The sequence below is a fragment of the Salvia splendens genome, chromosome 22 (genome assembly GCF_004379255.2).
Source record: "Salvia splendens isolate huo1 chromosome 22, SspV2, whole genome shotgun sequence".
Classification (NCBI taxonomy): domain Eukaryota; kingdom Viridiplantae; phylum Streptophyta; class Magnoliopsida; order Lamiales; family Lamiaceae; genus Salvia; species Salvia splendens.
The window spans coordinates 8,329,664-8,351,413 of NC_056053.1; the positions used below are offsets into that span (position 1 = coordinate 8,329,664).

Here is a 21,750-nt window from a genome sequence, read left to right on the forward strand (position 1 = left end):
AGTAATAAAAACAGAGACTCTATCTAACTAACAAAATCGAAAAAGAAACATATACACACCCACAAAAGCTCAACATTGCTATGCTATATAGTGTATACTTGAAGATTTCATAAAATGGGACAAAAGGTCGAAGGAGTTGGTGTTTATGTAAGAATATACAATGAGGCAAGCAAGAATATATAAGTGTTCCATCATCATTCAAAATCTAATGTAAAGACTCATTGTCACAAATGAGTAGATTGAAGAACTTAACCATATTTCACAACATCAAACTTTGCCACATGGATCCATCTATATGTTTTGATGCACGATGCATCTCTTATAATCTGGCGGATGGGAGTCCCCAAGGGGCGTCCCACTCTGTCACAATGTGGTTGCGCGTGATCTCACTGAGTGAGCGGCAACCACACAACGCCATTGTCAGCTCAAACTCCTCGCCCAACATCTTGAGCACCTTCCTAACTCCGGCCTTGTAACATCCCAAAAATTTGTGATGTTTATTTAATAAGTTGATTTGAAATTTCAATTATGAAACTTTTGTTTCTATGCGATTAAGTGAATTATGTGAAATAATTATCGTGGGTGATGTGGAATGAAGTGGTTGATATTTTTATATTTTCCAATGTGGGGAAATAATTTAATAGGATCATGCATATATTTTTCCGAGTAAATTCATTGGAATTTTCGGCCCTTCCTAATTTTTGGAAATAGTATTACATTTCTTGGACTTAATTAATTATTTTGAGATATTTATCCAAATTAAATCCAAACCAAATTATCCCTAATTTGTACAACATGGAATCCGAACTCTAACCTATTCTTTTGGAGTTTTCGAAAAATCCCCTATTTAATAGGAGGATGAATTATTTTTCCTTGATTTAATTGGTGCCTTATTGATTCCCTTCTTTTTAATTAAATCCAATTAAATCATGTCACATTTTATTTCTTCACCCAAATTAAATTAAGAGTTGAATTATTCCTTGTGGCTAATTAAGCCAATTTTCGCCCCCCCTCTATTTTGTAGAGGAGATTATAATTGTTACCTAATTTATGAGAGTCTTTTCCTATAAAGAAACTACCAAATTTAAATCCTATTCTATTTAATTGAGGATTTAAATAATTTTCTTGTGCACACTCCTTGAATTTTCGGCCCCCTCATTATTTTTCCTACTTGGAGATTTAATTTATTTTGGAGATTTAATTTATTTCAAAAAATCCCCTATTTAATAGGAGGATGAGTTCACATCAACTGAACTTCAGCACTGCTTATCACCCGCAATCGGAAGGACAGTCAGAGAGGACGATTCAAACGTTTGAGGATATGCTGCGAGCCGTTGTCTTAGATCGAGGGGAAAGTTATGAAACTGTTCTACCGTTGGTTGAATTCGCCTACAACAATAGCTACCAAGCGACGATCGATATGGTTCCGTATGAAGCCTTGTATGGCTGGAAGTGTGCATCAAATAAGGGATTGTGCATCAAATCCGCGCAAGGATCAAGGAAGCTCAAGATAGGCAGAAGTCGTATGCTGACGTGCGTCGAACGGAAATCAAATTTGACGTTGGTGACAAAGTATTCTTGAAAGTATCCCCGACGAGAGGAGTTGTGAGGTTTGGAGTGAAAGGCAAGCTGAAACCACATTTTGTAGGACCGTACGAGATTAACGATGAAGTAGGTCCTGTAGCTTACCACTTGGCGTTACCTCCCAGCTTTGGGAACGTGCACAACGTGTTCCATGTGTCACTGTTACGCAAGTACAAAGCAGTAACTCAAAGGTTTTTTGCTTTTTTAAAACAAAAAAAAAGTTTTTCATCCTTTAAGTTAATTAAGTTTTCATAAAAGGCTATCCTTGCAAGTTGTATCACGATCGCCGCATTTGTAGTACCCCTAGTATGGGCAGTCGTGACAGGCCTCTCCCTCAGCGGCCAACGAAAACACCACCGGTCGCCTAATCCGGCAATTATATGTATACGAGTTAAACGGACTCTTTCTCAAAAAATAAATAAAACAAGGGTATGAAGATGATCAAAGTATAACTAATATTAAACGCATAACTACAGAATACAAATTTAGTTCACTATATAAGCGATATAGTTCACTATAATTTACTTCATGAAGGATTTAGTTCATTATAACGGCGTTTTGGCTCACTCTGTGTTTTCAAATTCGTTGTGAACTAAAATGCCTTTATAGTGAACTAAATCACTCTTATAGTGAACTAAATTCGTGTTCACTACTTAGACAATGGTCTGTGTTAGTTTGGGCTATATTTAACTTACAAAGATGCCAGCAGCTCCTAATGCCAATGCCTTGAACACATCGGTCCCACGCCGAACACCTCCGTCCAAGAACACTGGAACCCGACCTTGTGCACCTTTTACAACCTGAAAAGACCACTGCTCTTTAGAGACTGGACAAGCCAAGAGGGCAACACATTGGCTCACCAATGCATGGACAGTGATTGATGGGGTTTATGAAGTCGATACTACAACAAAAAAATCCGTTAATGATATTTTTTAATGCAATTAATGACACTAATTTGTGTTTCCAAATATATCATCCACGCTTCGAAAACTGTCCTTCATTGTTATTGTCCCAACTAAAATTAAATGACGCAAATGCAAGCGTGCTAAAAAAGCAAAAGATTAAGTTAATTTGTTCTTCATTTAGGAACACTTTCTTTTTATCATAAATTGTTGTTATTTTTTAAAATTTTCTAACTGCGCCTCAATTTTTTTGTCTTGTGCGAGTACCTCCTCCAAAGCCATGATGGTCGAGGGCACATAGTCTAGCTGGCGAGCGCCATGGTTTGAGACGATGATACCCGCAGCTCCACTCTGGACAGCAATCCTTGCTGCACATATGTTTCTTACTACATTAGTATTCATACACACACGCACAAAGCAGTAACTCAAAGGTTTTATGCTCTTACCATCCTCTGCCGTTAGCACACCCTTCACCAAGATGGGCATTGAAGTGATTGATTGCAGCCACTTAACATCCTTCATTAGTCACCATATACATCATAACTCAATTTAACACCTCATAAATCCAAATACCAAATTGATCAATCTATGATGAACAGAAAGATTACCTTCCAGCTCAATGTACGGTCGATTTGGCCAGCAACGTACGATGCAAGTCCTGAGTCATTAGCCTACATACATCGCGTTTATGTCAAGTGAAGACTATGTGAGAAGGAGCAACGACTAGCTAGTAAACGATAAATCGCGCTACTTACCTCATCCATATTCCCGAGGTTCAAACCCTCAAAGTTTTTCAGTGTTAAGCCAGGTGGCAAACAAATCTGGACAAAACAAGAGATCAGTATATCTGTCTAGATGTGATGATGATGAGTTCAACGCTCGAACCTGTTTTTGATATCAGATTCGCGTCGTCCCAATCTTGGGGTGTCGACAGTGAGTGCAATGGCCTTGAAACCGGCCCTCTCAGCTCTCCTCACAAGCTGAACCACGAAGTTCCTGTCCTTGTACACCTGAGACATAAGCAATGACTCAGATAGCCATCTCGACAAACATCCTATTAGAATTGAACTGCTGCAGACTCACGTAAAGCTGGAAGAATCGAATACCAGGTCCCGTGGAAGCTACTTCCTCGACACTGGAAGTAGTCCATGACGACAGAGTCTGAAACAAAGTTGGTACTTCCTCACACCTTAGTTAAAGAAATTGCTATGTTTGAACAATTCTAACTTGTAAAGCATTTCAAGAGAGAGAAACCAAACCATGATAGTTCCAGCTGCTGATGCAGCTCTAGCTGTTGCATACTCTCCTGCATATTAATGCTCTAGCTGTTGCATACTCTCCTGCATATTAATGTTGTGGAAATGAGATATACAAATCTTGCCGGGCGAAATTACAATGGAAAATAAATCAAGAAAATTACACGGAAACAACTGAAAACAAAAATTACACGGAAAAACTTGTGGAAAGTGGTAAGCTGAGTCGAGGAGTCCTCTTTCCGCAAGACGAGATACGCCCCGGTAGTGCTCTCGGTTTGGCGTGTCGTCTCCAAAGATAAAACGGCTTCGTCTCGGAAGTAGCAGCACCGCTAGCAACAGAGCTCCGGCGAACGGGAGTAAGGCGGGGGCAGAGCTTCGACGGGGAAGATTATGCAGATAGCGTGAATGCAAGATGCTTGTGTATATTCTGTCTAGAATGCAATGAATGCATGCCTATTTATAGGCCAAGTCCACCTGCAGGGCATTGATGGAGTCAACAGCCATTATGTGTGCCATGATGGCTTGACTGTAACCGCCGGGGGTTATTGACTGGTGCACTAGCCAGTGGGAGCTGAAGAGACACGATACACCTGGACATGCTACACGACGGGATACACCACGGACCGTCGGGGTCCATCGGGGACCTTTTGTCTCCCGTTATGCGTCGGGGTCCAGCGGGGACCTTTTGACTCCCGTTGTGAGTCGGGGTCCAGCGGGGACCTTTTTTCTCCCGTTGTGCGTCGAGGTCCAGCGGGAACCTTTTGTCTCCCGTCATGCGTCGGGGTCCAGCGGGACCATGACGTGGACTAGGACCCATCAGGGATAGCGTGGAGTTTGGGGTGGTCTAAAAAGAACAAGCGAGCTTTGAACCACGCTCAACGACAAGCCCAAAGATCACCCAAAGATCAATTGCCAAGATCCAAGGCATAAGGCACAAGGCACCCGGTGCACAGGGCACGGGGCAAGGGACACGGTTCATGGTGCACGCTGCACGGTGCGCGGGTCACGGGCGGGCGGCGGCGCGCGCGTGTGGGCATTGTACCCGTCTTATTCCACGATAATTATTACACATGATAATTAATCTGATTAAATACTTCATGAAAGAAGTTTATCATCCCCGATGTGGGATAATTAACACCTAGTTAATTAATCTCTTAGTCTTCTCACAGAGCTCATGTCTAGATTTATTGTGACCAACTTTAATATATTATTTCTCACTCACCGGGAATCGGATTTGAGAAAATGAATATACTACGGTCATGTACTCGGAACGTAAATCGACGTTATTGCATTTAATTTCACAAAATTAAATGTCTTGTAATATTTATTATTAGTCAAAAATCATTTGACCAAGCACGATTCCAATAATTAATAGATTGGAAGGCAAATAATTAAGTTATGATATACATAGGCATGCTTAATATGATCAGTATGTAACCAAAAACTGATGAGTGAAAGCGTCGGACTCGATTGGCACAAAGAAACTGAACCCAGGCAAGGCGTTTGATGGAAGAACTGAATGACTCAATATATAAACGAAGTAGCAAAATCCTCTTTCGTGGCCGCAGAATAAATCCGTCCATAATATATTTTCCTAGTTGATATCTCTTGTATCATACAAGGTGATATTTATAGGATTACAAAAGACTCCATCTAATAATTAAAAGATACGATCAAATCTAAACTAAGAATAATAACCAATCTAAAGATAATATCAAATCTTTATCAAATAATAAACAGTTAATGCAGAATCTCTCTTCCAATTCTCACACTTCCTTTTCCCCTTCCAGTTGGCTGGCTGCCTGCCCATAGTTTGCCACCTTCCGACTGCCACGTCGATAAACCTGCCACGGGCGACGACGGTCGATATCAATTGCCCCCTCGGTGGAAACAGCCTTGTCCGCAAGGCTAAAGTATGGAAATTGGCCGCGCATATCGTTAACATCAATCCACGTGGCGTCGTCCTCAGTTAAACCCGCCCATGCCACCAACACTTGCTCAACTTCGACACCATCCTGCATAACTGAGCGCTTGTCCAACACCCTCTCTGGAAGATAAGGCGGAGTCTCGGGAAGCAGGTCATCTGGTAAAGAAGGTTGGACACTAGACGTTCCAATGGACTTCTTTAACAATGAGATATGAAATACTGGATGAATCCTCGCCTCAGCTGGCAGTTGAAGCTTATAAGCCACTGGTCCAATACGTGATATAATGCGGAATGGTCCAAAATATCGTAGTGCAAGCTTCCGATTCTGCATTTGAAACAACGTTGACTGCCTATACGGTCTGAACTTGAGGTAGACGAAATCTCCCTCTTTAAACTCAACCTCTCGACGATGCTGATTTGCTGCCCTTGTCATTTTCTGTTGGGCTCGGCCGAGATGGTGCTTCAAATGGGCAAGGACATCGTCTCTAGCCTGTAGTTCCTCCGCCACAGCCTGCGCGCGCACTTGCCCAGGAAGGAATCCACGGATCGTCGGCGGAGGTCGACCATAAACTACCTCAAATGGTGTGATTGCTGCTGAAGTTTAAAAACTAGTATTATAGCAGCATTCTGCCCATGCTAACCATCGACTCCAAAGCTTTGGCCTTTCTAACGAGAAACAACGCAAGTATGTTTCCAAACAACGATTCAAAACCTCCGTCTGGCCATCAGTCTCCGGATGGTATGCCGTGCTCATGCGAAGCGTCGTCCCTGCTGCCCGAAACAACTCACGCCAGAATACACTTACAAAGATAGGGTCTCTATCTGATACTATAGAGCAGGGAAAACCATGAAGACGTACCACTTCTCTCGTGAATAGCTCGGCTACGGACTTGGCAGTAAAGGGGTGGCGTAATCCCATGCTTAGATATGCGGTCAACTACCACCATGACACAATCCACTCCTCCTACACACGGCAAACCTGTAATATAATCCATACTCACGTCTTCCCATACACGAGAAGGTATAGGTAGAGGAGATAACAGGCCAGCCGGTGACCTTGTGTCGTATTTGTTCCTCTGACACGTCTCACAAGCTGCTACAAATTGGATAACCTCCTTCATCATTCCCAGCCAATACACATTTGCGGCGAGACGACGATAAGAACGATATGCACCTGAGTGTCCTCCACTGGGTGTCAGATGGAATTCTGCTATGAGCTTCGGGATCCATTCTGAATTTTGGGGAACCACTAGTCGTCCTTTATAGAATAGTATTCCTTGGACCAAGGTATAATATTTTTCCGTTGATTCGCCCTTCTCTAGTGTCGTCTTGATGGCTGCAAGGTGGGGGGTCGGTGGGGACTGCCTTTTGCACCGAGGCCCAATCTACCCAGATGGGCTGGGATATGGCTGCACAGACCAGCTCATTAGCTTCTAAATTGGTGTTGTCATCAGCCTGCTCCGCAACCCTCTTTTCTCGAAATGCTCCTTACGTCGAAGACGCCCCCATATCAACACTTGCTTGATCCCCTAAATCATCCTCCTCTTGCTGTTGGGATAGTGCATCTGCTGCTCGGTTTAGTATGCCCTCTTTATATATTATCGTAAAATCATATCCGAGAAGTTTAGCAGCCCAGTTTTGTTGCGCCGGGGTGGTGAGCGGTTGTGACAGAAGGTGACGTAGGCTCCGTTGGTCAGTGCGAACCACAAATTTGCGGCCAAGAAGATACGGCCGCCATTGTTGAATGGCGAGGACTAAAGCCATTAACTCCTTTTCATAGGCTGATTGTGCCAGTAGCCGTGGAGACGAGATAGTCTTGCTACAGTAGGCAACGACTTGCTTTTCCTGCATCAAAACAGTGCCAAAGCCCCGGCCCGAGGCGTCACATTCTACCACAAATTCCTTGGTGAAGTCAGGCTTCCGGAGGACGGGTGCAGTAGTAAGGGCTGATTTTAGTGCCATAAATGTCGCCTCTGCTTCCTTCGTCCTGACCAACTGGCGCACCTCTGTTTGTTTTAGTAGTGATGTTAATGGAGCAGCGATTTTTCCATAGTCACGAATAAATCGATAGTAATATCCCGTAATTCCCAAAAATCCACGAACTCTACGCACCGTGGTTGGTGTCGGCCATCGCATCACCGCTGAAACCTTTGAGGGATCCATACAAACACCATTAAAGGAGACCACGTGTCCCAAATACTCAACCTGCTCCCGCCCCAGAATGCACTTCTTCGGGTTGATGATCAAAGAGTTGTCGCGCAGAATGTGTAACGCCTGGCGAAGGTGGTCTAAATGATCCTCCCAAGAACGGCTGTAGATTATGATGTCGTTAAAGAATACCAGGATGAATTTGCGAAGATGTGGGCGAAAAATCTCATTCATAAGGGATTGGAAGGTTGCCGGAGCATTGGTCAACCCGAAAGGCATCACCAAAAATTCATAGTGCCCGGAATGGGTTCGGAAAGCGATCTTCGGCACATCTAGTTAGACCACTCGAATCTGATGGTAACCAGCTCTCAAGTCCAACTTACTAAACCAATGAGAACCATGTAATTCATCCAAAAGTTCTTGAATAATGGGTATAGGATACTTATCTGGCACTGTTTTCTTGTTGAGTTCTCGATAATCTACACAAAATCGCCAAGACCCATCCTTCTTGCGAACCAACAAAACTGGGCTCGAATAAGGGCTGACACTAGGCTGAATAATCCCACCAGATAACATCTCAGCCACGAGGCGCTCCATCTCATCCTTTTGCATATAAATGTAGCGATAGGGTCGGACTGATATGGGTTGTGTGCCGGGTTGCAAGACTATTCGGTGATCGGTGGCTCGATAGGGGGGGGAAGGGATGAGGAAGCAGAGAACACCGAAGGGAAAGCCTGCATCACGTTGATGAGTTGGTGTTGGGCTGCGGTCGAAAGTGTATCAGATATCCCAAAGGGTGTTGTGAGTGTATCTCCTTCAAGTGGCCAGAGGAGCCAACCATCTGCCGAGTTCCCCAACAACTGAAGCTCGTGTTGGGAACAGACGCGTTGAGTGAGGGTGGGATTGAAGGGGTTTGCTGCGGAAGCGTGGGTTCTAACATATCACATAAAAACTGATCTATTTAGCAGATTATTTAGATAAACTATATTTGTGTAATTCTCACATGTATCATGCTCACAACTTGAATTTAAACATGCTTTAGCACAAATAATCCCTAAAACATGCTTGCTACGGAGTTAGCCAATTTACCTCGTTGATTCACTTAATAATCGAAGATGGCTTGCGTCTTCTCCACGTGAAGATCTTGAGTATTCGACCTCGGATCTTCTGACTGGTATCCCGGACTGTAATCTGATATTTGTGTGGGAAAATCTCACCAGAATACTAGGACTTAAATAAAAAAGACAGATTCCTTCTTACGGAAGGAGAGCAAAAATCGTTCCTCTCCTTGGAATAGAGGGGGATGAAAATTGTAAAATAAAACAAGTGTGTTTTCTGTCTCCTTTATTCTCATATTTATATTAAGTCACATATTGGGCCCAGTCAGTGATCTAAGGAAGAATTTGGATATGACCTCCCCCAATTAGCTTTTTACTAATTAAATTCAACCCACAATTTAATATGGGCTTATATTGGAATATTACAATCTACCACTAAAGAAGTAATATTGCACTGCTCATCCAAATCTGAAATTATAAGTATTCCGGTTTTCCATTTGATTGTCATTTATTTCTCACGCTTAAGATAGAAATATCCATTAATTAATCGATGTCTGTTATGGACTTAATTAATTAACATATTATAAACTCCAAGAGTGGACTTAGCAAGAGACGCTTATTTATTATTCATAGAGTAATCAAATCCAACTAGCTAGGTTCCGAATAATAAAACCTTGTTTCGAGCTCCTCTTGTGGATGTTATCAAACGAGACTCACCTCGCGCACGATTCAATATAATAGCAATCCTAGCACCGCTTGATATTAATCGCCACTACCCAAGATACTAGGATCATTGGGTTACGAAAAACCCACACCTATTGGTAAGTCAAAGTAGTAGATAATCAATATCATATGCTCAATGCTAACGTACATTGATTAAGAAATTAATTATCAAGACCTCGTCTTTCAGTAGATAGCATAAAGACTCGTCTTTCCGTTTAGATCCAATTCAGTGCTATACCACATCAACGTCATCTTATTTCAATAAGGCTTAGAAATAATCGGACTGCCATTGCAACCTTTCACGATAGGTAGTGTAGGTCTATCTAGGTTGTGAAATTAATATTTTTCTTTGTTCAGAACTGACCGTGTTACCTTAAAGTGGATGACGCCCACAACCGGTCTACTAAAACAAAGACTTAGACTTTGTTATGTTTTCTTATACATTTAAATATGTATTAAACATCCATTAAATGTAATACATAACAACATTATAACAAAATTAATCTGTTGCATTCATTGGAAAATAATATATAGAGTTTTACAGCATTCAATCACTCTAAAGGTGATTTCTAGTATACAAAACCCTAACAGTCTCTCACTTATACTCAAAATAGCTTTCGAGTATACAAAATGGTAGTGCACACGTCTTAAAATTTCCCCCACTTATATTGAAAGTGAGTTGAGGTCTTGAATGAGTCGAACTCACATCCCTTCAACGTGGCATTCGAACGGTTTCACCGCCAATACCTTCGTAAAAGGATCTGCCAGGTTGTTCTATGGCGCAATCTTGATCACTTGTATGTCTCATCTCTGCACTATATCTCTAATGATATGATACTTCCGCTCTATATGTTTGCTCACTTTGTAAAGTCTTGGTTCTTTCAAGTTTGCACTAAATCCATAAGGAAGTACTTGAACCATACTGCCTCTTTAGCAGCCTCCGAAGCGGCCACATACTCGGCTTCCATGGTCGAGTCCGCGATGCATTTCTGTTTCATACTCTTCTAAATTACGGCTCCACATCCTAAGGTAAACACATATCATGAAGTAGATTTTCTCAAGTCCTGATCAGCTTGAAAGTCTGAGTCAGTATATCCCAAAGGACAGTGCTCGACTGCATTGTAAACTAGAGCATAGTCCTTAGTCCGTTTAAGGTACATGAGTATGTTCTTTACGGCAGTCCAATGTCCTTGGCCCGGATTCGACTGATATCTTGCCACCATGCCAACAACAAAGCAAATATCAGGTCTCGTACAAAGCATAGCATACATGAGACTTCCAACTGCCGAAGCATATGGAATCCTTCTCATTTCTTGTATCCTAGACGGCGTTTTCGGGCACATCTCTTGAGATAGATGGATGCCATGTCTAAAAGGTTAGAAACCTTTCTTGGCGTCCTGCATGCTAAAGCGACTAAGTACTGTGTTGATGTAAGGTTCTTGAGATAAGCACAACATCTTCTTTTCTCGATTCCGAAGAACCTTGATACCGAGGATGTGTCCCGCGTCTCCCATATCCTTCATCTCGAACTAGTTGACAACCAAGTTCTTACTGATGACGACATCTTTTTATTGTTTCCAATTAGAAGAATGTAATCTACATATAAAACTAAGAACACAACATTCCCTTTTTCAATCTTCTTATACACGCAGCTTTCATTTGGGCATTTTTCGAATCCAAACTTGCGAACAGTTTGATCGAAACACTGGTTCCATGATCTAGATGCTTGCTTAAGGCCATAAATAGCCTTCTTAAGCTTCCAAACCATGTGTTCCTTGCCCTTTATGGCATATCCCTCGGGTTGTTCCATGTAGATGGTCTCCTCAAGACTGCCGTTGAGGAACGCAGTCTTAACGTCCATTTGCCATACATCCCAATCCATATAAGCTGCTATAGACAATAGTATCCGGATCGATTTGAGCGTGGCCACCGGGGAGAAAGTCTTGTCATAGTCGACAACTTCCTTTTGGGTATACCCCTTCGCCACTAGTCTTGCCTTAAAGACTTTAACTCGTCCATCGGGTCCACTTTTACGTTTGTATATCCACTTGCTCCCAATGGCAGTACAGCCTTGGGTAGGACGGACAAATCGTAGACGTCTTTGTCTATCATAGATTGTAGTTCGGAATCCATTGCTTTCACCCATTCGCAATGATCGACATCTGCCAGTGCCTCTACTAAGTTCCAGGGATCTAATACATTGCTGTCCGAGGAGTGATCCATAGATTCCCCCAAACCAATGTATCTATCGGGCTTATGAGAGACCCTCCCACTGCGGCGCGGCACTACAATGCTTGGAGTAGAAGTTGAAGTTTCTGGAATTGTTTGTACACTAGGTACGGGTTCTTGGTTAATGGAACTTGTGACTGAAGTTAGCTCATCTAGAGCCACTTCACTGCTGGGTTTATGATTCATTACATAGTCTTCCTCTATGAATGTCGCGTGAGTACTCACAGTGACTTTCTTGTCTCGGAGACTAAATAATTCATAAGATTTCGATCCTCTAGGGTACCCTATAAACAAACATACTTCTGTCCTTGATCCTAGCTTAGTTGGATCCTTTTCCAATACATGAGTCGGGCAACCCCAAATCTTGAGATGTGCTAGATTGGGCTTGCGCCCAGTCCACAACTCATAAGAGTAGTAGGCACGGATTTTGACGGTAAGTTGTCTAAAATATGGCTTGCAGAAAGCAAGGCATGTCCCCAAAACGAAATAGGTAGCCGTGCATAACTCATCATCGACCGGACCATGCTTAACAAGGTCTTGTTCCTTATTTCAGCCACGCCGTTCTGCTGGGGCGTGCCCGGCGCAGCCAGTTGGGATTCAATTCTCGACTCCGATAAGTAGTCCAAAAACTCATCACTGAGGTACTCGCCTCCGCGATTAGATCGCAGGCATTTGATACTCTTTCCATGATACGTATCCACATAAGCCTTAAAGTCTTTGAACTTGTCAAAGGATTTTGACGTGTGGCGCATCAAATAGACATATCCAATCCTCGAGAAGTCATCAATAAAAGTGATGAAATATCAAAAACCACATCTTTCCTCGGTAGACATTGGTCCACACACATCGGTATGAACGAGCTCAAGTACTTCCTTGGCCCTATTACCCTTAGCCTGAAAAGGCCTCCTGGTTATCTTGCCTTCTAAGCATGACTCACACTTATGAAAAGGTTCCTCATCTAGACCTTTAATAAGATCTTGTTCCACAAGAGAATGGATCCTCCTTTCATTGGAATGATCAAGTCTAAGGTGCCATAAGTACGTTTCATTCATTGAACTTGAAGGTTCTTTTTTTCGTTTCTTTAAATTTTTTGATGTTGTATTGAATTCTGATTTGCGATTATTAAATTGTGTAGATGTGATTGTGTACAGATTGTTTTCCATGATACCACGACAGATATAAGAACCATCTTTCTTAGTAACGCAATTGTCATTAAAAGAAATCGAATATCCATCATAAACCAATTTAGAAACTGAAACTAAATTTCTTCTAGAAGAAGGTATCAATAAAAACATTCTTCAAAATTAAAATTCTATCACTACTAAAATGCAAATAAATGTCTCTCACTGCAACGGCCGCCACTTTTGTAGTGTCGCCCAGCTGGACTTTGATCTCACGATCATGTAGCCGTCTTGTCACCTACATTAAGTTAGGATCAAAACAAATATGATCAGTCGCTCCTGTGTCAATAACCCAAGTGCAAGTAGATGTCGAAGTCAAACAAGACTCGACTACTAGAGCTTGGGGCATACCTGTAGCCTTGCCCTTTTAGGACAGTCTGGCTTCCAATGCCCCTTCTCACCACACTTGAAACACTTCCCCATGGGCTTCTTGTTTGCCCTCTTCTTCTTCTTTCCCTTAGCCATCTTGGCCGCTCCTGAGTTCAGTGTCGACTTCTTTCCTACGCCAGGCCTATAGCCAAAGGAACGAGGCCCCAAAGTCATCATGGTCGCCTTAGCCTGAACCATAAGGTCCTCTGCTGACTGAAGTTCAGTTAACAGTTCCGCCAAGGTGTGATTCTTTTTGTTCATCTCGAAATTGAGCTTGAACTGCAGGAAGCTAGGAGGAAGACTTTGAAGGATGATTGTTACTTGGGACTCGAGATCGATCGTACGTCCCAAAACCTCAATTTGGTTGAGGTGGCCCATCATCTCGAGGACATGGTCCCTCACTGACGAGCCTTCCTTCATTGTCCTCGACATGATACTCCGAAAGGCTTGAGACTTAGCCGTTCGATTCTGAGTACCAAAAAGATTCTTGAGATTCTGCATGATCTCGGCGGCCGTCTCCATGGCAGAATGCTGATGCTTGAGTACTGAAGACATAGAAGCCAACATGTAGCACTTAGCCATCTCATTCGCCTTATGCCACCGTCTGTGTGCATCTCTGACTCCTGCCGCAGCATTAGCCGGCGGCACTGGAGGTCGCGGGGTTGTGAGTACAAAGCTGTACTATTCTGCTGTAAGAACGATGTCCAAGTTTTGTTTCCATTCTATGTAATTTTGGCCCTCGAGTTTGTTTTCTTTAAGAATTGAATGACATCTTGACGATTTGATTTGCAATGCAAAACAAAGTATTTACTATTTGTCATAAATTTATGTAAGAAGTTAGATCAGATTAACCATAAAACTTTTCAAAATCTTAGAACTGTAAAATTAAAATTTTGTACCTTCAATAAGAAGTCAATACGCATTAAAACTCTACAATTTTACTGGTCACAACACCGATGAATAGTCCAGAGACCATATAATGGCATGGCCACCTAATGTTGCCTAAGCAAGACCACCAAATTTAGCATTACAGAGTCTCATTTCTACAACACACTCTCATAACAATGCTCATGTGCTGCTAACAAGATCAAGCTATCTCATAAATCCTGTGTGAACTTCTGAATCTCGTAGTTTCTTAGGATTATTGTCCCCACATAATGGGTGGCGATAATGTTGGAAACCACATTCTAGTTCATACTATTTATCTTTGAGAAGTTCGCCCTAGTGAACTTGCTATTTCGTAGGATTATTGTCCCCACATAATGGGTGGCGATAATATTGGAAATAAGCTTCATAAATTGCAGACCAATTGATGGAGACCATATACAAACATTAAGTTCGTAATTATAGCTTAGATATTTGAGTTATGGTTTTTCCTTTAATTATCCTAAGCCTTGAGGCAAACTAAGGCTTGATTAAATTTTGTTGGTATTTAATTTGCTGGATAATTAAATCTTTCATTTACTTTGGTATCTTCCTTTAGGAAACCATTGTTCTAGAATTTAATTCTTATCCATGTCTACTATAAAATATATCTAAAATAAACAAGTTATTTAATTCTTAATAAGACATGAAAAATTAAATTCAAATTATTTCCATGTTCAAGATTAGGAAGAGATATTTTTATTATTTAATGTGTTCTTACATATATATCCTTATTAGGATTCTAGATATATAAATATTAGGAAATTCTTAAATTATTCTTGTCCATATCCTCTAGGAATCAAAATAATATTATTTATTTCCATAGATAAGGATAATAATATAAATATTCCTAAAATATAGGGAAATCTTCCCAAAATATTTTATTTCCATTAAATAATAATATTTTAATAATATCTTTTAATTAAAAATTAAATAATCATTAAAATAACGATGAACGATGAAGATCCGACGAGTTCGTCGTCGGATCACGACGCGCACGGCATCTCGGCCAGCAGCGCGCGTGTCGCACGCCTGCGTCTCGGCCGCCTGGCTCGTCGGGCGTCGCGAGTACTCAGCCAGCAGGACGCGTGGTGGCGCGCCTGCTCTCGGCCACCTGGCTCGTCGGTTGGCGCCAGCATCTCGGCCAGGAGATCGCACGGTGGCGCGACTCCTCTCGGCCAGCGGCGATCGCCCGTCTCAACCATCCGAGACTCGCCCGTCTCAACCATCCGAGACTCGCCGTCTCCGGCACACGTTGCGCTGTGAGGCATGCACGTCTCAGCCAGTAGCTTGGAGCTACGTCTCGGACCTTCCGCCTAGGGTTGTAGCTCTCGGCTTCTCGGTGTCTCGGCGGATTCTCGGTTGAATCGCCGCACCGCGACAGCCACCTTGTCGACCTCGACGCGGGTTACGTCTGGGCGCGCGGTCTCAGCCGGTGGCGCGCACAACCCCACGCTTGTCTGCTCGTCGCCATGTGATCATGAGCCCCGGGCTCCCACTCAATCGATGACCCTTTCTCGATCGCGCATGGTGCGAACGAATAATTCAAGTTGTTTTATTCGATAGTTCTTGAGTTCAACATGCATAAAATATAAACAAAAAGAAACAACAAGAACATCCTTTGTAATAAAATAACACATGCATACATGAATTTCATGAAATTTAAATCCAAATAATCAGAGCCAAAGACTGGCTCTGATACCAATTGAAGGGGTTTGCTGCGGAAGCGTGCGTTCTAACGGATCACATAAAAACTGATCTATTTAGCAGATTATTTAGATAAACTCTATTCGCGTAATTCTCACATGTATCATGCTCACAACTTGAATTTAAATATGCTTTAGCACAAATAATCCCTAAAACATGCTTGCTACGGAGTTAGCCAATTTACCTCGTTGATTCACTTAAGAATCGAAGATGGCTTTGCTCTTCTCCACGTGAAGATCTTGAGTACTCGACCTCAGATCTTCTGACTGGTATCCCGGACTGTAATCTGATATTTGTGTGGACAAATCTCACCAGAATACTAAGATTTAAATAAAGAAGACAGAATCCTGCTTACCGAAGGAGAGCAAAAATCGTTCCTCTCCTTGAAATAGGGGGACGAAAATTGTAAAATAAAACAAGTGTATTTTCTGTCTCCTTTATTCTTCTATTTATATTAAGTCACATATTAGGCCCAGTCAGGGATCTAAGGAGGAGTTTGGATATGGTCTCCCTCAATTAGTTTTTTACTAATTAAATTGAACCCACAATTTAATATGAGCTTATATTGGAATATTACAATCAGCCACTAAAGAAGTAATATTGCACTGCCCATCCAAATCCGAAATTACAAGTATTCTGGGTTTCTATTTGATTGTCATTTATTTCCTGTGCTTAAGATAGAAACATCCATTAATTAATCAATGTCTGCTATGGACTTAATTAATTAACATATTATAAACTCCAAGAATGGACTTAGCAAGAAACGCTTATTTATTATTCATAGAGTGATCAAACTCCAACTAGCTAGGTTCCGAATAATAAAACCTTGTTTCGAGCTCCTCTTGTGGATGTTATCAAACGAGACTCACCTCGCACACGATTCAATATAATAGCAATCCTAGCACCGCTAGATATTAATCGCCACTACCCAAGATACCAGGATCGTTGGGTTACGAAAAACTAGCATCTATTGGTAAGTCAAAGTAGTACATAATCAATTAGGGTGGCAAATCGTGCATGTCGGGTCGTTATCGTGTCGACACGATAACGACACGAACACGATAACAACAAACACGAACACGACCTGTTAAGAAAACCCCAAACACGAACACAAACACGACCCGCTACCCTCAGACACGAACACGACATGAACCCATTAACGACACGAACCACTTCGGGTCAACACGACACGATAACAATACGTATTGGAAAGTGATTAAATATTTAAATGATTTAAATGAGATACGACCATATGAGACTATGAGAGTCAATTTAATAAATATTGAAAAATGAAAATAATAAGAATTAATAATATTAAAATATTATTTGTTAACGGATATCACGAACCCTACACGAATACGACACGAACACGTTTTGTTAACGGATAACACGAACCTGACACGAACACGACACGAACACGACACAAAATTTTCGTGTCCTTAACGGGTCGACCAGATAAGGACACGAACCCAATAAGCTCTGACTCAAACCCATTAATTTCGTGCCGGTTCGTGTCGTGTCAAAAATTGTCAGCCCTATAATCAATATCGTATGCTCAATGCTAACGTACATTGATTAAGAAATTAATTATCAAGACCTCGTCTTTCAGTAGATAACATAAAGACTCGTCTTGCCGTTTAGATCAAATTCAGTGCTATACCACACCAACGTCATCTTATTTCAATAAGGCTTAGAAATAATCAGACTGACATTGCAACCTTTCGCGATAGGTAGTCTAGGCCTATCTAGGTTGTGAAATTCTTATTTTTCTTTGTTCAGAACTGACCGTGTTACCTTAAAGTGGACGACGCCTACAACCGGTCTACTAAAACAAAGACCTAGATTTTGTTACGTTCGCTTATACATTTAAATATGCAATAAACATCCATTAAATGTAAAACATAACAACATTATAACAAAATTAATCTGTTGTATTCATTGGAAAAGAATATATATAGTTTTACAGTATTCAATCACTCGAAAATGTGATTTCTAGTATACAAAACCCTAACAGGGATCTTGAAGGATGATGGCACGCGCCGCGAACATGAACTCCATCGTCATGGAGCGCCAATTAGCTTTGACATCCCCTAGTGAAGCCAGCCAGGAAACTCCCAAAACAATATCCACACCCCTCAATGGAAATACATAACACGACAATACAAATACCTCCGATGCTAATTGTAGTGATATGTTAGGGCAGAATCCCCCACTTCTGACTTTTGAACCATCTCCAAGGCGCACTGAGAAAGGGGCTGTGGGTGAGACATGAAGGCCCAAACGATGTGATACATGCTCTGACATGAAACAATGACTCGCTCCACTATCGATCATCATGGTGACATGAACCTGGCCAATAAAACCCAACATCTTCATTGTTTGAGGGCTGTCGAATCCTTTAGAAGATAATTCCGAGAACTGTAGATTCTGAAGAACAGCCGAGTCAAGGCCCTCGGGAATGACAGTTGGAGTCTCCTCCGTCATGAACTCCCCATCCGAATCATCCTCATCATCGTTGCCCACAATAACCTGCAATGTTTTAGGTGGGCAGCGATGGGTAGGGGTTGTACCATTGACCACACTTAAAGCACGTCCTAGTGGCAAGATGCTTCTAATACTCATCTGAGGACATGTTGAGGAAACGATTCGGCCCGCGGCCTCTTGAGGTTGCCGAGGTCGAAGAATGTTGTGCTTGTTGATGGTGTGAAGGGCCTTGCACTGGTGAAGATGAGTGGTGAGTCACAATAGGATGAGTAAAGGAAGTACCTGACGAAGATTTATTAGTATAGGATGCAGGTGATCGCTTGGCCAGGTGGACAGGATCTGAGTAAGTGTGGATACTCAGGTCCTGGAGCTGAGCGCGGAGCTGCGGTTTGAGATTTGCAAGGAAGAAACCCATATATTGTATATCTGTGAGATCGGGAAGTTGAGCGAGCTTTGATTCGGACTCCCTAATATAATCTGAGAGTGCACCCCTATGCTTAGTAGCACTAAACGCCTCGTAACTGTTACGAGCGTTGTCGTCACCAAAACGTTGTAACAATTCAGATGCAAACTGTTCCCAACAAATAGACGGGCGACGGCGCCGCAGAATTTGAAACCATGGCAGGGCAGGCCCAGCAAGGGCGATGATGGCGATGTCAAGGCAGCCGCTGCCCATCAGGGGTCTTGTTCACCATAAAGAACTGGTCGGCCCGTGCTAACCATCCCAGCGCATCGATTCCATCATACGATGGAAGGGCCATAGGCGAGTTGGAAGGAGGTTGACCAGAGGCTGCAACCACAACAGGGCCAAGTGTGGCAGAATCTGTGTGCTGCTGTTCTGCTGTATCTGTGGAGTCAACGTGAGGCGGAGTGTGTGATCCTCCGGAATCCCCGACTCTTTTGGAATTTCTTAAACAAAGGCTCCAGCTTGATATCCAACAGAGAGCCCATCTTACATCCAAACACTTGGAGATACGATCGTCGAGTGACGACATGAGCCCTTCCACTGCTTTCTCCAAACCGTCAATCCTAGATTCCGTCGAGCGAGTGTTACCATGATTCTGAAGCATGTTCATGCAACAATTGATAAGGAGTGAAAGCGTCAGACTCGATTGGCACAAAGAAATTGAACGCGGGCAAGGTGTTTGATGGAAGAACTGAATGACTCAATATATAAACGCAGTAGCAAAATCCTCTTTCGAGGCCGCGGAATAAATCCGTCCACAATATATTTTCCTAGTTGATATCTCTTGTATCATACAAGGCGATATTTATAGGATTACAAAGACTCCATCTAATAATTAAAAGATACGATCAAATCTAAACTAAGAATAATAACCAATCTAAAGATAATATCAAATCTTTTATCAAATAATAAAAAGATAATGCAGAATCTCTCTTCCAATTCTCACGCTTCCTTTTCCCCTTCCAGCTGGCTGGCTGCCTGACCATAGTTTGCTACCTTCCGACTGCCACGTCGATAAACCTGCCAAGGGCGATGACGGTCAATATCAAAAACTCATTAATAAGTAACTGCTTTTCTCAAGGATTCTTTTCACAACAGATTAAGGCCATGTTTGATAGGGTAGATAACTCGTCTAGGGATGAAATTCTATGAACAAAAAGATTAGTACGGCCCTGTCCATAAGGCTCTGTGGGACGTGCGTTGCTCACCTTCAGGGTGAGCTATTTTCTGGAAAGCAGTCGGGGCAATCATGATAGGCATGGAGATCTTGAAGCCCAAAACAGTGGTAGTCATGTCAATCTTGCTCACATCAATCAGAATCCGGGGCCTAAACCTGCATACGGTTTGGAGATGTCATCAGAACACGAATAATCATGCTCTTCCGACATCATTCTTAAGCAACTTACAGAATCCTTGAAAACGCGTTTCTGTTCTCGGCGAGAGTCCATTGGTCCTCTGTGCCCGAAGCATAGTAATCGTACGCCATTTTTGGCAATTTTTCCTTGGCAATAGCCTGGTACTCGGATACGTTTGTGATCTCACCCATCTATGCACTTGGTTTATCAAAACTTCTCTCCCTTTGATCATGATTGATATAATAGGAAACCAATAAATACAAATGTGTGATAATCGAATTTCAGTCTAGACAGAGATCATATATAGTGTTTTTTATGTAGAAATCATGGTATTAAATATGCCCGGTCAATGGATTTTGACCAAATAATAAATGTGATGAGACATTTAATTTTGTGAAATTAAATGACATAGCGTCGATCTACATTTTACGTAGATAAATGTAGTATATTCACTTTCTCAAATCCGATTTCCGGTGAGTGAGAAATAGTGGATTAAAGTTGGGCATAATTAGTTTTTATTAAAGCTTGGAGTTGGAGCTTAGGGAATAATTAACTAGTGTTAGTTATCCCACATTGGAGGATTAACACATCTTTTAATGTGTATAAATTAAGTGACTTTATGTTACTTAATAATTATAGTGGACCAAGATGGGTGAAAGAGCCCACACGCGCGCGCGCCGCCGCCGGCGCCGCCCGCCCGCCCGAGCCCGTGCCCGTGCCCGTGCTCGTGCTCGCGCTCGCGGGCCGCGGGCCGCGGGCCTCGGGCCCGGGCCTGGGCCCGATCCTGATCCCGATCCCGATCTCGATCTTGGACTTGGACTTGGACTTGGATCTTGGCAATTAGTCTTTGGGTGGTCTTTGGGCTTGGGGCTTGGCCCAAACTATTCTTTTTGGACCACCGCCGAGTCAGCAATCCAAGTGGCTTGACACGTCGTCAAGCGAGGCACAGTCACGGCTGCCACGTGAGAAATCCACACGCTCCACACACGGATGGCACACTCCTGCACCGTCGGCGGTTACCTTCATGGCTGTTGACCCACAGTAGTGGACTGAGCCTATAAGTAGGCTAGCCACTCCATGCATTACAATATATCATTCACAAGCATTACAGCATAAGCTCTCTCTCTGCATTGTCTTTCTGTCGAAGCTCTGCCTTCTCCTACATCCAGTTCGCCGGAGCTCTACTGATTGCGGTGCTGCATCAATAGAGACGTAGAGACGTAGCCGTTTTACCTTTGGGGACGACACGCCAAACCGAAGAGCACTACCGGGGCGTATCTCGTCTTGCGGGAAGAGGCCTCCTCGACTCGGCTCAAACATTATTCACGGTTACTGTTTCGTTTTTACATTTGTAATCTCATTCTAGTTCAGTTTCCTCTTTTGTATTCCTTCTTTTGGGTTGTATTACGCCCGGCTTTTATCTCTTGTAATCCCCAG

At 42.5% G+C, this 21,750-nt stretch overlaps 1 pseudogene; it reads right to left on the bottom strand.

Annotated features, from left to right (window-relative positions):
* Positions 1-319: 319 nt before the first annotated feature.
* LOC121787197 overlaps positions 320-21,750 on the bottom strand; it is a 28,287-nt pseudogene continuing 6,856 nt past the window's right edge.